We start from the raw sequence: 16852 nt of genomic DNA on the forward strand, positions 1-16852 counted from the left end.
TAAGCAGAGTTTGTCATTTTGACCAAGCACCAAAATTCCACACTGTGCGTTCAGAATATTAGATTATAATTTAACATAAATACAATGTTGCGTTTAAGGTCGTTTGACTTGTAAAAAAAAAAAAAAAAAAGTTTTTGGATGATTTATTTAAAATGTTATGTCTAGATTTTTCACTTCTTCGTCTTGCTGGTGCTTTACACGGTTTTGCACGTTTTCTCTCCAGTGAAAACAAAAGTGATTTCTTGTAATTTGACCAAAACTTAATTTAAACATCACGGAGGGAATTTTTGCGAAAGAATCGCACTCAAGTAAATCCACCTTTTGTAGTAGTATTATTTTATTTTAATTTTTTTTTTTTTTTTTACAATAAACCAGTTTGAATTTAGTTCAGTTTGATTTTATTTTCAATTTCTATTTGAATCACGTTAAAACTAAAACCTTATTCGGTTTGTAATAAGAATACCTGGCTTTTTATGGCCTCATTAGGCTTTGAAAGTAGTGGAAATGATCAATTTAAAACATAAAATAAAACCGGGGAGCATTAATATTCTTTAAGTTAATATGCAGACTGAACCATACAGCAGATTGTTTCTTTTTGTTGGGTCAGCACCTGTTTCCCAACAGAGGAAGTCATGAAGACAAAGTTTCATGTATAATAAAAAGAGCAAATCTGCAAAATTAGCAGGATTTTCCTGCTGTAGACCAACACTATTAGCTTTTTTAAATGGGCCCAAAGTTGCCATTTGCTGCACAACAGCACCTCAGAAAGCAGCAGGTAAAGTTTCAGTCCCTGTCCAATATGCAAAATCAGCTGAGTTTCCTGTGATTGTCAAAGCTGCCACTGTGCTGTCGTACAGTTTCCAATACACCTCACTGCATCAAGTGTGAATACAACAGAAACTGGTTTACTGCCTTCACTTCCCTCGGAGACCTTGGCCATCGCCGGTCAGCCTGCATGGTCTGAGTACTAGAAGCTGCACGTGTGTGACCATGCACACATTAATAGGTGACCCCCACCCCCCACCCCCTTCCCTCAGTCCAGGTATGACACACTTATCCCTCCAGACACTGATGCTGCTCTAATCCCACTTCCTGTGTCTCTCCTAGCAAGGTGAGTTCACAAGGGCACACGCTGAAGTCATCAGTGTTGACACGGGTGGCGAGAGGGCGAGGGTGTGAGCGACACCGCGGCCAGCCAGGCGTGTCCCCTTCACACACATCCCCCTCACCCCCATCCCCCCCCTTAGCTGGTGCCACAACTTCCTCTGCTCTGCTCTCCCTGCTTCCGGTTAGAGCCCCGGGTCATCACCTTGTGAAAGCAGCAGGTATCCTGAGCAGGTAAACGCACACACCTGATGAGGATAAGCTGTAGTGAGAATAGTGAGACATTTCTGCCGTGGTGGAAGAAGTAAGAAAACCAGTGCTATGATGTAAGAATAACTTATTCTGAGGTCTTTGCAGAAAATTAGCCCGTGTAAAACGCATACAGTGCTGCAATGATTTTCATTTTTACCAGTGGTTCCCAGTGTGGGGCCCTTCAAAGATTCACAAGACAAACAAAATGAAAAGTAATTTCTACGACTCAAGCCTGTTTTAATCCTTCTGTGGTTCATGTGGTGGTGAAATATAGCGTAATTTGAACAGGGCCGACGAAACCACACGAGAGGTTTGAAAGGGAAACATTATCAACATTATAAATTTGTTGGGAGAGGGGGGCACAGACGTACACTTATTTATTGTTAGAGGTCCCAAGACAAAAAAAGAGAGGTTGGAAACCCGTGGTTTGATTGTAGAAAATGTGTTAGATTGTTTTCTGTGTAACATAGAAAACACAACTAGTAACTCATGCTGTAGTAAATGCATTAATGTAGTTGGGTGTAAAGTGGCATCGTGCTCTGCTCATTCATATCTAGGCACAAGAACAGGAAATACACAAGTAAAGTGCTAGTGCCTGTGCAAACGTACTTAGAGTACTTGAATACGTGTACTTCCACTGTTGGGTCTGTCCTCAATCCCCTGCTGCTGCTTGTACCGTGTGAAAGTCAATCTGGGTGAGTAGAAGTTATAAATAGTGAATTATACTCCCAGACGCTGGATGTGGAGCTGCTCTGCAACTGGACACTGAGGTGAAAATCTGGACGGTTGCAGAAGAATGTAGTGAAAGCACATGGGGTCGTCTTGTGCACAGCAGACGCCGCTTACAGGGTCTCCAACCCATACTCTGTACATTAGCCATTTTGTCCCCTACCCCCTCAAATGCTCCGCCGCAGTGTTCGCTTAAATAGCTCACAGCAGCAGGCGTCTCTTGAAACCATCGAGTTCTCCGACTTCAATGCAACCAGTGGTTGTTTGTCCACATCCTCTCATACCACCCAGTGACCCTATTTATTAACTGTGGGCTTCCCACAGCGGCTTGATTAGGGTGAGGCACCACATAATGATATCTCCTTTACATAACATCCCACGTAACAAGCGTCACGTGACTAGTTGCACCAACAACAACGGCAGTTGTTTCATACTGGACTCAAACTCTGGTCTTATGTGTGAAAGTCCCGTGGAGAGCCAGACGTTTCCCTCAGGAGCCCGTGAGGCCCAAGTTGTCCCTTGACTTACAACGAAAAACAAGTTTCTTGTCAAAGTTACTGACACCTTCTGCGTTTTCTGTGGACACTGTCTTACCTCGTCCTTTGTTCCACTACAGCCACTAGAGGCCTTTGTCACTTGAATGCAAACATATGTTGGTTTGCTACACACTTTACCTTTGGATGTTATTGGATGAGATGTGAACCTGAAAGGCAGCTTTAAAGTTTTAAGGCTGACACCACTTAGATTACAGCTCGATCCAGCTGAATGTGCACTGGAAAGACCCACCAACCCCCATTTGAAACCTGAGGAGGCTACATGTTGCTCTGCCTCATGACCACAATGCTCACTATGTCAAACTCATTCATGCTTGTCACCAATATCCACCACCTATCCATAATTCAGCCACAAGTTATTGAGTTAAAACCTTATCGTGGCTTCAAATGGTTTGTTTTTGTGTCGGTCGTCTGCTTTAAGTCCACTGGACCTTTTGGGAGCATAACCCCCCCCCCCGGTCATAAATATCACATCTTGACATTGGGCCGACGTGGGTGGGCACGGCATGCCTGACACGGAGTCCACAAATCAAAGTAAATGTACAGGCTGAGCTGTGGCATTCAGTAATTGACAGATTTCTGAGACCTGCATGAGCCTGTTAGCTCCAGGAATGTAGTCCGAGCATTGTGCAGGGGATGGATGTAGAGGTAACACTTTCAGGTAAAGGCTCTGTGCTTGCTACGCAAATTAATGTCAGTAAAATATTTATTTCCATGATTTGTGATCCATCCAACCACCCATTTTCTTAAAGGGCAACTTTAAGAAAAAGGCTTTTAAACTTCCGTCTGACTTCCCAATATTCAAATGTTTCTCTGCTTCCAGCTAAAAACTTCCTCCAGATGACACCACTGGAGGAGTCATCATTGTGAGTTCGGATGATGTCGTTTGGAGGAGCTCTGGAAAAGCAGAATGACCTAGTGTGAGCAACAAGATGACGTCCAGGTTACCTCCAAGTGATGTGATCTGGAGGTGTTTTTCAGCTGGAAGTACAGACCTGGACCTGTGCACCACAAACAACATGATGCTCAAACCGTGCTCCCAGACACACGCAGCTCATTTTTGTGGCGCTGACATTGTGCATAGACTTGTTTCATATTTAACTCTACTGCGACTATCTCAGCGGGAGTAATACGAAGCGATTTTTGCTTTATAAAAGATGAGGTGCAGTTCAGAAATTGCCTCAAAATAGTAATTACTGAGTTTGAGTTTCCAGTATTATTAAAATACTCTCTAAAATGCTCTTTGATGCACACACATCCTTGATTTTTGATTGTCCTTGAAGAAACTGCAGATTGGGGGAAACACACCAGTAAAAGTGAAGTAATCCAAAGGAGAAGATAGTTATTCATATTATACACGCAAACACTACAAATAAATAATGCAATACAAAAGACCTCCGACTTGGTGAAGGGGATTTCACTACTAATTGTGTGCACTGCCAGGTGCTTAATCCATATTAATACATCTTCTTTTGTTGGTTGATAATATTTTGTATAAAGAATATGAAACCTAACAGAGTAAATTTCACATACCTTAAAAACCCTACTTTAAAGACAGTCGTTAAGTGACGGTACTGAGTTGCTCACGTCCTCCTAAACAGCCTTTTAAATATGTGAAGATATGCGTGAGAACAGTCGGTGATAAAATACTTCTTAGTACATATTATTAAAACATATTAGTACTTAAATGCATCAAAGGGCAGAAGAACAAACAGTATTTTCTTGTTACTAAGTATCTGAGTAATCTACATTTGCTTACTACAAAATTCTGCAACATACACCTTAAAAAAAAAAAAAAAGATTTTTTTTTCCCACATAGTGCTGACTTGTTGACAAGTTTATTGAAGACTGCAGTAAAAATGTGATGAAGCCTGAATTTACTCTGGGTGTGTTTGTGAGCAGGTGTTTGGAAGCTGTGAGAAGCTGGAGTGAGGACGTTCCTCACAGTCACCACTTAAACTCTCCTCATTAAACCGACGTAGCCGGAGCTTAGACTCTCCAAACTGGCTCCCGAGGAACGTCTTCCTGTCTGAGACGCACGGCGGCTCTGGTTCGATAATTAACGCAACATATGTTTATTCAAATCTCTGCACGGGGTGTGAAAGTGGGCCTCAGGAGGCACCACCCGCCCTTGGCTGTGAAAACAGAGGGTGGTGGAATTAAGTGTGGAAAGAGAGAACGGAGAGAGATCTTGCGAGCTCCCGACAGAGTGAGACAGAAAAGGTAGCACTTAGCCGCTCATGAACTTTTGGTGAAGTGCAAATGTATTCCTCAGCAACCCAGAAACAAACAAGCTGCCACTTCCGTAGCCTATTATTAGCTGGTAATCAATGCTGGGTGACTTTCTGTCCTGTGAGACATCCGCCAGCCATCGTGGGGCAACACTAGACCTGCAGCTGTACTCTTAGGTCTCAGATGACAATCCAGCATAAAGCCATGTTTTTGGAAAGTGCTCCTTTACTTATGAGGGCTGCCTGGAAACGGGATGTGCATGTGCTGCAAGATCAAGTACAGCTTTGCATCTTGGAGGAAATGTATGAAACGGTAACCCAGTGGGACATTAGAGTCCCCTCCATTGGCCCTCGTCATGGTGTGGCCAGTCCTCGACACTTGCCACTTTCTCCAAGAGCTTGCTTGGTACCTGTGGACCTTAGATAATGAGCAGTACCGTGTAAGATTTGCTTTATTTAGCCTCGGTTTAAATTTAATTTCTAGTTGCCCCACGAGTGATCGACACATTTCTATTGACCCAAACGCTGCAGTTGATACCAGTGATCTACCTGCTTCATGGATTATCTCAGCCAGATACAGATACACTTTGAAACAACATGTGCATATGAACACCTGCTTTGTTTATCACAGCGGTGTCTGCATGGGGTCTGCAGCATCATGTGGCATTTGGGGGCAACAGGCTAAAGTCACGCAACAGTCATTTCAACGTATCTGCCCTTTTTCCCTGACACTCAAGGCAGACGCTTACACCCTTTACGCAGCATCAGCTGATTTCCATCCTTAAAAGGTTGGATTTTGTTTCTCAGTAACTGGTGCCTTCATCATACAGTTGTGATATGTAAAAAAAAAACACGTAACAACACAGTGGATGCGTGTTATTCTCTGGTGATCATTCAGCTGTTGGAGGGAGATCTCTGCTGATGGCGAGTGGCATTTTCATTTGGCAATTAATAAAAGGAAGTGCTCAAAGCCCGAGCTCTGAAACTTCTGGCTGCACCTCCAGTGACGCAACCTTTTCCTAACATTTATTTATAGTAGATACATATTCCTCTTTTTTCCTCTTTGTAAACAAGCTGTGCGCCTGAGCTGTAGCACAGCGATTACACTAGATCTGTATTGTCCACTGAACTGAGCCGAGAGCGATCGCACTGTTAAAATAAATCATATGATCATGCTCTTAAAGTCAAATTCCTTTTGTCTGTGCAAATATGTCTTTAACATGGAATCCTGCAAACTTGTATAAAATTCCTCCTTTGTGTTTCACTGCTGGGTTGCAGAGGAGGTAACGTAATGACAAGAAACATTTGGATTTTAGTCCCAATCTCTTCTTTGGGAGGAATCAGTGTGAACAGGTGGGTAAGGCCTCTTTCACACTTCACACATGTGAACCCTTTTTTTTAGTGCCTTGCTCAAGGGCAGCACAATGATGCTGATGAGTGCTGTTCTCTCTCAGATTCTCTCCGGGTTCCATCTCGTCCAGTGATTGAACCAGCAACCTGTCAGTGACTAGCTCGCTTCCCTAATGTTTAGGCCACAACTGTCTAGCAGGTTTTTTACAATTTGTATTTATTGTACATTTATAACAATTAACACATGATGAGCTGGGCTAAGCGTAGCAGGGAGGGGTGGAGGAGCTTGATTCCCAAAGGCTGCACATTGGAGCTTTAAACACTTAAGTCTTATTGGAGAGGTCAATTCAAACCTCAAGTAATAAAATTCTAGGCTATTTTACCGGCGCGTTTTCATTCCCGAGGTGTTAAGAAGCGCGTAGTCAATTAGAAACCCTGCCCCATCAGTATTTGACGCCTTATAATTGGAAAATTATGTATTTGAACATTTCGTTTTTAAATGTTGCTTTCTGTGTTTGTAACGCACACTTATAAACTTGGAGTCTGCAAGACACTTACCAATTGTGTTCAATGGCCAGAAAAAGACAGTGTGAAAGCAAAACATACGTTATGTGGTTTGGTTTCACTGTACAATATAGATCTAAAAGACTGATGAGCTCAACGGAAATAAACGAGTCTGTGACTGGTGTTGCTTTCAAGCCCAACCTCAGCTGTAGTAGCTGGTGCCCAAGTAGGTTCATTCATGGTGGGTTGTGCATCTGGGGCCCACAGGTCCATGGGAGGTCCTGCACATGAACGCACAACACTGGCAGCTTTATGTTGCTCCCAGACAGCACAGGGCGCTGCCATGACAAAACAAGGCAGCTGTGCATTTCCACACATTCCCCTGGCCTGCTCCATGAACGCAGACCACCCCCCACCCACACACACACACACCCCACCCCCACCCTCCACCAACATAAGCAGACAGACCTCTGCTCCCTATATTATTTTATTACCTTTAAATGTTTTTTACATTGTACTATATATTATATTATGTTATAGTGTTACATCATATACACTATATTATATTTTATTGTATTTGTCTTATACCTTAAGTTGCCATTTTCTCTTTTAATTCTACCTTGAAATCTGTGGTTCTGTATGTGACAAGTAAAAATTTAATTTGAAATTTGAGACTCCCCAGTTCAGACACCGTCCACTCGCTCTGCTCTTTGACTATTAAGAAATCATCAACCTTGTCAGGTCCAAGCTGACCCTGCTAAACTCCGCGCTGAGGGTCAGGATCAGTGCCGCGGCTGCAGCCACCGCACTGTTGATGACAGTGAAACCCGGCAGAGCTAATGGCTGTTAAAGTCTGTGTGTGACTGAATCGGTGAATGATTGGCTCTGCAGTCTTCGGGCCAGTGGCCAGTTTCTCTTCTTAGCATGTTTAGTCGATTCAAGAAGTTAAATAGACGATGACGGAAGAGAAAAATGAATTAGAAAAAAAAATGTGCAAATGGAAAAATTGAAATCACTTGTACGGTGTGTTTGTGCACCGAGGGCACAGCAAGGAGACGACTTGTTTAGCTCGGCATAAAAATAAGGGTCAAATCCACCGACGAGCACTAAAGATCACTAATAAATGCATTTATCTGGATTATTTAATCAAAATAAAAACTGCAAACACCACTTAACTCCCAATGAAACAACAAATCGTGGCTAAATTTTGCTTTGTGAACTGACTAAAAATGAGTTATTGATCTTTTACATATACATTTACCTGTTTTGCTTTAAACACAAATAACCTAAAAATAAGCGTCATATTTAAATTTACAATAAGTTGTGACAGCCTTGATTGTAAAAGCCGGACTCTCGCTGAATCGTCTGTCGCTTCACCTTTTATTTTTATACCTGTGTGCTCATCTTGTAATGCTTTGCTAACTTAATAAAGTTATTTGTGGCGTGGAGAAATACAGTATATTTCCCTCCTGTGACAAGCTCTGTTGTCTTTGTATTTCCAGAGGAGCAGCTGATGTGCAGCTGCTTCTCGGTAAAGGCCTTTGTTCTAAAGCCTAATTATCAGGCAATAAATCCTGCAGAACTAGGTGTCAGGTGCTGTCATTGATGCCAAAGGTTTACGTGGGACTGTGTCTCTTGTTCAGACAAGGACGCAGTTTACACTTTTAATAATTCATTGACCTTTGTACACGTTGGGGGCATGTAGGCACCTCACTTGGTTACTGTTGTACCATGCTGACAATGGAGAACTGGCTTTATTATCCCGGACTTTAAGTCACTTTACTGATGGAATTCAGAGTCACTCCACAAGATAGCAGCAGAAATATGAGCTTTTTCCCATGAAATGCAATTTCCTCTGTCTACCACCCGGTACAGTTTATACTAATTCCTGCAGTGACGGAACTGGGTCTGGTCTTAGGGGCATGACACACAGGCTGGTGTCGAGCCTTCGGTCCCCCTGGCCACACCTGAGATTGCATCTCACGTAAGCATTTCGCTAATTTCCGACAATGTGCACAACCAACACTCTAAATTAACGCAGGCCGGGAGATGTTGCCGTGATGTGAACCCACATGTATAGCCGCAGCAAAATATCCTTGCCATTTTTGGGTATTGTCGTCTTTGTTACCTGTCCGCCTGCTCCCTTTGGGACTTGGTGTCCCTGCTGACTGCTTGCCCTTTTCCTAAACCCTGATGATTGTGCAATAACAACAATCTTCTATGTATATGTATATTCAAATCTTGATCACAGCCTGTGTCAGGGATGCTGTACGGTAAAAGGTTAGATGTCCCCATCAGGGGTGACCTGCAGAGACACAGAGAACTATCTTCAGCAACAAGAAGACCAAGAGGTCCTGCAACAGTCGCTGTCTGTTGTGCCCTCACTGAACCCCGATTCCAACATCATAGATCCAATCTGGCGCTACATGAACCGATGTACAAACTTTCTTAACAATTTTTAACAAATGTACAGAGAAGCAGCAAAACAATCAGCAGGCTTTGATTATGGCATGTGCATGGAAAACTTCTAAACTCTAAGGGGAAAAAGGAGGTGGAGGATGAGGAAGAGGAGAGTCTGCTGCAGCATGGGACAAGAGGGAAAAACGAAATAACAATTTTGCCTCCCACAAGATTGTCAGTGTCTAAATATTTCACGTCACAACAGCAGTCAGCATTAACATTGTTGGATTTTTGGACCCAAAAACTTACGGTGTCATTTATTTCGATGCAGCCTGTGTTTGGTTGCCAAAGCTCCCATTCAGCTTGTAAGAGCTCCAGGATGCACAGTGGAAAGTGGCTGTACGTACTTTTCTTCATTTCTCCACTGGTCCTGCTCTAAATTTATTCCACGTGTATGATTTGAACGTGTGCAATTTTAAAAAATCGTAATTTGATTACGTAAACCTGGAGAAATGAATTTGCATCATGTTGTAGTTCTGAAATTGTTGGGAGAAAACCAACATACAGTCGGTAAGTTCGCACATTTTTCCCAAGAGATTTTAGCGACTTCGTCAGTTCTCAAAGGTCCACTTTAAACTTTTGGCCCCCTTTACTCTCTGACTCAGTCTTTGAAGAGCTCCGCCCGAGAAGGTGCAGCAGAAATGTACTTTTGAAGAGAATCTGATCTGAAAGCTGTATAAAAAGTATCCTGCCCCCTTTGCTCCGTAACATCCTGCAAGCTCGACGCTGGGGGCCTCGATATTACAATCACTGTAATGAAGCCAGGATTGACTGAATGATTGGCAGCTTGAGACATTTGCGATGAATGACCTGAGCTGCGGATTAATGCACAAACACAGCGATGGACACAGTGTTCTGGGGGATGTGAAGCCATGGAAAGTACAGCAGGGTTAAAGCACAAGAGGGTAAGACAGCAGTGTGTGTGCGTGTGTGTGTGTGATTGTGTGTGTGTGTGTGTGTGTGGGGGCAGATGCTGGAGTCCGGTAGCCCTTGTTTGTTTCACTTGCTTTTGGGCGAGCGCTGGGATTTGTGTGCAATGTGTGTGATGTGAGTGTGTGTATTTGTGTTTGAGTGGCAGGAGGCATAGGGGCACTGCTAGGGGTGGTCAAACACAAAAAATGAAGGGGGGGGGTGTTGTACTGGTGCTGTGGTAGTGCATGTGTGCGCTGGGATTCAGACACGGTGGCTTTGAGCAGTGTCTCAGCTGACAACAGCTTGCCAACCAGAGGTCTTGCCTGCCACTGCCACCACCTAAGTCCTCTGATTCATCTGTCCCTATCAGTCCACTGCTATCTGTATCAATCATTAGAAATCATTTATTTTTAGTGGGATGTGGCCTCCCACCCTCCTCGCTGCCCTCGTGCCCCCTGCGGGCCCCCTCTGCCCCGGAGCCCCTCACTAATGAGTGTCAATCTGGAGGGCCGTGGCACTTTTACTGCGGACACCTCCCCTGACAAACGCAGGGCTTCAGTCAACATGAATCATGCATGCTGACGCCAGCTAAAGTGACAACCGAGCCATCCGCTGCCAAACCCCTCCCCTTGTTTCCTCCCCAGCCATTTACAAGTTTGCTCACAATTTATTTCTTTATTTTTTTTTCGTCTTTTGATGCAATTTTACAGCTCGATCTTCGCTTTACAAAGACTGAGTGTGTGTCCCAAAGCCATCGCTGCTTCCTTTATATTATATACATGAACCAAAAAAGACGTGTAAACAATCTGAAAAGTTAAGGGGCCATCAAAGTCTGTAGGGTTCATACCTGTGGGAGCATGAATGAGCATCAACCAACGGTTGTGAGGACATTTCACTAAAACCCACAATCATCAGCTTCAATAGCTGCTGAAATAGATGAGAAGGATAAACTCTGATCTGCTGTTGGCACTAGAGGAAATGTCAGGGGGTCACTAGAGTTTTGGGGATTCAACCTCTGGGTACCCTGGAAGTACAGTAGAAACCAAACGTCAGGGCAATTCATCCAATAGTTGCTGAAATCTTTGTGTATAAACTAAAGTCCATACATTTTCCCACTGTAAACACCTTGAAGTCGGTCTCTTTGGCTCTGGGCACGATCCTGTCACACTCTACAACCTGGATTATCTCATTCATCTGTGGGTAGCAGTTAAACTATTAATAATTTAAAACCAAATAAACCACTCTACACTCACCGGCCACTTTATTAGGTACATCGGTTCAATATAATGCAATCCAATACAGCAGCTCTGCCAAGAATTGTACTTTTCAATGTTAGAATTTCTCAATTTTTAAGTTGAAAATGGGAGAAAAGTGAGAAGTGATACTGAACATGCTAATGATGCATTTTGTCATCTAAAATATCCAGTCTGGCAGTACATCACCCAGTTTGTCTGACTGAGGCTTTTGTGTGGGCATTTTCAGGTAGTAGCATTTCATTCATTAGAAAAATATGTCAAAAATAATATGCCACGTAGCGCATGTACTGCTTCATGTCCCCCCCCCCCCTCAAAAAAAAAAACTCAGAGTGGGCCATAGAGTAACAGGTTTGGACACGTGCAGCACACAGGCTACATGCAGTACAATGTTTTCTGTTTTGTGTATTGACATTGTTGCGTACACTCCAATTAGTACATGGGGTCACAGTCAGGTCACGGTTTAGACCACAGCCTCCCTCCCCCCACTACACAGTTTGTGTGCTTGATGTGACAGTTTGAAGGCTTCCACTCTGTGTGTTGTAGTCATGATGTTGGACGACTCATCTTAAAGTTTTTCTGTGTGTGAGAGGACTTTTGTCGCAGCACAATTTACTTCGCTTGTGTTATAAGTGGGCACAGTGTGTGTCTATCCTCTGTGTACTTCTGATTCTTGGGATGCTGGTGTATTCTAGTAACCAGGCAGACGTCAGAGGTCTATTCTGGATGCCTGGTGCGACAGCCGGCCAGCAACAGCAGCAGCAGCAGGGGGAAGGAATGCCGTCTGTCCGGAGGCCTGGGCGGAGCGATGGCTGATCCTGGTGGAGGAAGTAGAGATGGCAGCTCTCCTGTTTCATGGCTTGTGGAAGACGTACAGACTGAGGGGAGAGTGAGAGTGGTGGCGGTGGTGTTGTCAGGGGCTGGAGGCATTTGGTTTGGTGCCAGTCGAGCCAGCTTTCTGGCATGCTGCGTTCCAAGGGATCAACACCGCGGTGTTCCCTTTCAGGCCCTCAACCCAGATCCACTACCCTGCAGTTCACCCCAACCGCACCAGCACAATCGTTTTTTTTCAATAAATCTTTATGGAACACGAAGAAAAACAGTGTCAGGACTCGGGGGGGGGGTAGAGTATTTCCATGTACGGTATGTACTGTATACTTTTACTCAACCACAATACCATTTACAGTATTTAACAGCTTAATTTGCTCAGTAATTTTTTGCACATGTAGATTTTAAATCCAAAATATCATCTACTAATAAATTATGATTTATTATTGTGGATAAACCAGAGCTCCGTACATGAAGTGGTTAAAATGAACTCCATCTTTAGCAGCTTTTGTGTTCCACACTAAGGCCCTAAAACATCTTTTTGGTAAAGTTACTTTTGGTTGCAGGAACACAACAAAGGTACATTAAACCCAAATGGAGTAAAGTCAGGAAACTATCCCAGCTGTGCGGGTAACACCTGATTTCCTCCTCTCCCTGAAGCACGAATCAAACGCACCCTTTGCTCCAAGGCCGACTAGTTTAAGGCCACTCTTTGCTTTGTGTTTCTTACTGAATTACCATGTCGCTGTAGGTCGCTGTGCTGCACCGGCTCCTGTTGCTGCCTGATTTTATCCACCTCGTTGTTTTAATGTTGGTTTGTTGGCTGTAGGCCCCGAACCCACATTTTTTTCCTGTGGGCTGCTTGGACCCACAGAGACTCCTCACTTCGCTTCATTAGCCAAGGTAAGTTCCTGCTGCGTTCTCTGCTGACATGCTTGCATTGAGTCGATGTCTCAGCAGTGTTCACCGATGGAAATGAGCTTTGTGGTTCTAGTTCAGAGGAACACTCCTGTTTGAGTGTTACGGGCTAAACTGCTTTTGCAAACATTTGCCCACTTGTGTCTCTCATGTTTTACTTTACATTGGAGCAACAGAGGGTGCGCTCCATTTGTCCATCCTGAAGTGCCACTTGTTATGTAGTTGTGAAGGTGGCGTTGATAGCTCTACCAGTCTCATATTGGTCTTACAGATATTTCTAAACTTATAGTAAACTGTTTATGCTAATGATGAATTTACTCTTAAGAACATTTCTCTGCTGTTTCTGAAGCTTTGATTACCTGCTGCTGTGTGGTGTGTGTTGTGTCTTGACTAGCCGGTGATCACCAGGTGCATTGTTTACAGTAATACAGTACCTGCGTCAGAGAAAGACCCACCTGGAACCAAAGTGTAGTCACATGCTTCGATCGTCTCTGAAATGCCACCAATGATGTCGTTGACACAATTTCAGTTTCAGTCTTGTTCTGTGGCTAATGACTCAGATGGCAGCATCTGAAGTGACATTTTGAAGTGACATTTTAAACTTCAGGGAACATTATGCTCAGTGCGCCTGGTGTAACATGTTGGCCTTCTACCACCACTGCCACCAAGTGCCCCTGAGCAAAGCACTGAATCTTTGCTTTGTTTTTAACTTGTCTATAATCTTTTTTTCACTTTTAATTTTATTGTTATTTAATCATATTCTCATTGTTTTTGATCTTACAAAAACATAAAAGCACAAAAGTAATTGCTCGCTTAGATATTCTTTTTTTTTTTTTTGTTCGTCGTAGAAATACAGATTGAATTGAATTGAATTCCAACCTGCTGTTGTTTGTCACTGAAACGAAGGAATAAAACACATAAAGAGAATTGCAGGCTTTAAATCAACCAGTATAATTTTCTGTTGAGTCTGTGGGATTTCAGACTGAGTGGAGACACATTTGACCTCCAACCGTTTCAGCTCTGTTTCCAATCTGGCTGGAGCCTGAAGACCACCCCATCCCCTCTGACCCTTGTCCTTTTCTTATTTTATTTCTGTGAATATGTTATTGGAGAAATCTATATTAATCTATCATCTTTAGCTCACCAACTGTGTCTGGAGCCAATGTACAACTGTTTTGCTAGTAGTGTGACACGGTGACCGAAATGCCACTTTAATCACTTTATTTTAGACTGAAATATATCAGCAACTGATGTGGACTGATGTGAAGATTTGCACAGTTCCTCCATCACCAGCATTGGACTGATGTTCATTTTTGGAGTGCAGTGATGCAGATACCTGCTAATTGAATGGCCTTTATTTCGTACCATGCGGTCACTTTATTTGTAGCTGCTTAATCACATGATCATATTTATGTCCAAGTTGAAATAGTATAGAAATGTATTTCAATGTAGGTGTGCTTCAGTCTTTTGAACTGGTTGTCTAAGCGTGTGTGACTCTGTGTAAAAGGAGGTGGTTTGTGTGGCTGTGGATATTTTTACGAATGTGTGTGTATTCATACGTGCACCCTGTGTATTTTTATGAATCTGTGCATGCACTCACACATGCACGCCTGTGTGAGTGCAGCATGGTGGACGGTCTGTCAGCTCAGGTTAACCTGACGCTGAGTGGCCACACCTCGAGGGTGCGCAGGCCCGTGAGGCAGGCTCTCTCTCATCAGCAGCATTAGGCCGCCGTGTGTGATGGCTGCTGACCCCTGGCGAAGCGCTGGCCCGTGACCGCTGGTTGGCCGGTGCTGAACACCAATAAAGGCAGGTTCTGGGCTCACTTCCTGCCAGGAGCAGCCCTCACTCTCCTGCTGTCAAATATTAAGTGGCCAAGGCAAATATGGCACTTTGGGTAATGTGTGCTGGGCCTCATCAAGGACACCCTGTTAATATGCCCCATGTCTAAGTCATAAACCGTGGAGGAAGAGATGGAGTGGAGGGGAAAGTTGTGTGAACAAAACTTTTTCCACTTTCAAGAGAGACTTAGAGTAATTGAAGTTCATTGGAACATGGATTTATTTTCACATTTAAGTTTCATCAGTAAGTCTGTCGACTCACCAAGTAAATTAAGATCAGGAAACAAACACTTATACACTGTAAAATCCAACAGCTGTCATACATTAGTAACTTTGCTCAGTTAACAACAATATGTACTATTTAATAGTTAATACTAAGTTAGACTTACATTTATTGTTCAAGTACAGTAGCAAGAAAAAAAGCAAAGTCAGAAAAGCACAAAACGGGGCCTAGTCTGCTCGGAAGACTTGTGAACGGGTGGCAATGTATTCCTACTGGGTGCAGGTGTAAAGCAAAGGTCACTGACCTTTTTGTCTTTGGAGCACCCTCTGCTGGCGTTCGCCAATGAGAGCGGCGGTGGTTTGTATATAATCCAAAGTCGCTGCTGCAAATGATGTCGGGTTTATTCAATGACGTGCATTTCACACTGAGCCCTGGTTCATTGCAGCACCATTGCTATTGTGCAGCTGAGAGATAAAAGCAGGGGACTGTGCAGATGGGAGGGATATGTGGGGGAAGCATCTGCCTTTTTAAAGAGCTTGCCCCAAAAGTACAGTATATAACAACTTAGTGTAGTTTGGCGATGCACGCTATTTTTGGGGGCGTGGCAAATATGAGTAAGCGTGTCCCTTCAGGGGTCGCCACAGCACAATGTGCTTTTCACGCAGGATGCCCCTCATGCCTCAACCCTCCCATTTTATCTGGGCTCAGGACCGTGATTTTAGTGTGTTTTTTTTTTTTTTTTTCAAACTTTAAGTGGCAGGAAGATCGATGTTAATTAGCTCAGCTGAAAAGTGTTTTATGGATTACACACAGTATATTTCACTTTGCAACTGTAAATCTGAGTAATCTATACTAATTGTACATCAAATGTCAATGATCGAGTACAGTTATTTAAACTCGAGTGTAGTTGTACTGCACTAAATAAAAACGCTCCATTTATTAGCACAAATTATTTATAAGTACATTTATTAGTACAAATTGCAATTTCTAATCCACTTAATTTCCATTGGCATCAGTCGGCCAGTTAACTAGCTCGGCAGGACAGGAACAAGTGATCGGTGATGATCACACAAAAAAAAACCCAACAAGTTTTCAGGTTAGATCCATACAAAGGTGGGATAATGGAAACCAAATATATTTCATTACAGACAAATTACAGACCACATACCTGGTTCCTGATCAGCTGGAGTGTAGTGTTCACTTTCGATTTTACCTCCAAATAAAGACACTGATGTTACCTTCTAATAAACTGAAAATGGTCTCAAGCAATTTTATGCCAACAACACTTGCTCTCTTTGATTGAAAATATATAAAATAAAGCAATTGTTGGAATATGACGCTAAAGGTATGTGTGAACAGAAGCATTTGGCTTCCTGTTGTGTGATGGTCAACAATGGCAGCAGGTGCACCACAGGGAAGAACAACAGAGAGGCAGGCCCACCACCAGGAAATGACCCCTGCCACAAAAACAACAATGGAAAAGCCAGGGTTCTGGAGCCTTGAAAATATGAAGTGACAAAGGCTGCCCTTTGTGTGGGAATTGACATGGTTCAAGGCTGACACTGTGCACCCTCTAGGGGTTCCAGTCAGGACCAAATGCCAAAACTAGGTCAGGGGGAAGAGAGACGTAGAGAGACAAGGAGGAGGTTCTGTAAATAATAAAGGAAAGGGGTGCATTTTATTTTAGTGGTGA

The sequence above is a fragment of the Channa argus genome, chromosome 20 (genome assembly GCF_033026475.1).
Source record: "Channa argus isolate prfri chromosome 20, Channa argus male v1.0, whole genome shotgun sequence".
Taxonomy (NCBI): Eukaryota; Metazoa; Chordata; class Actinopteri; order Anabantiformes; family Channidae; genus Channa; species Channa argus.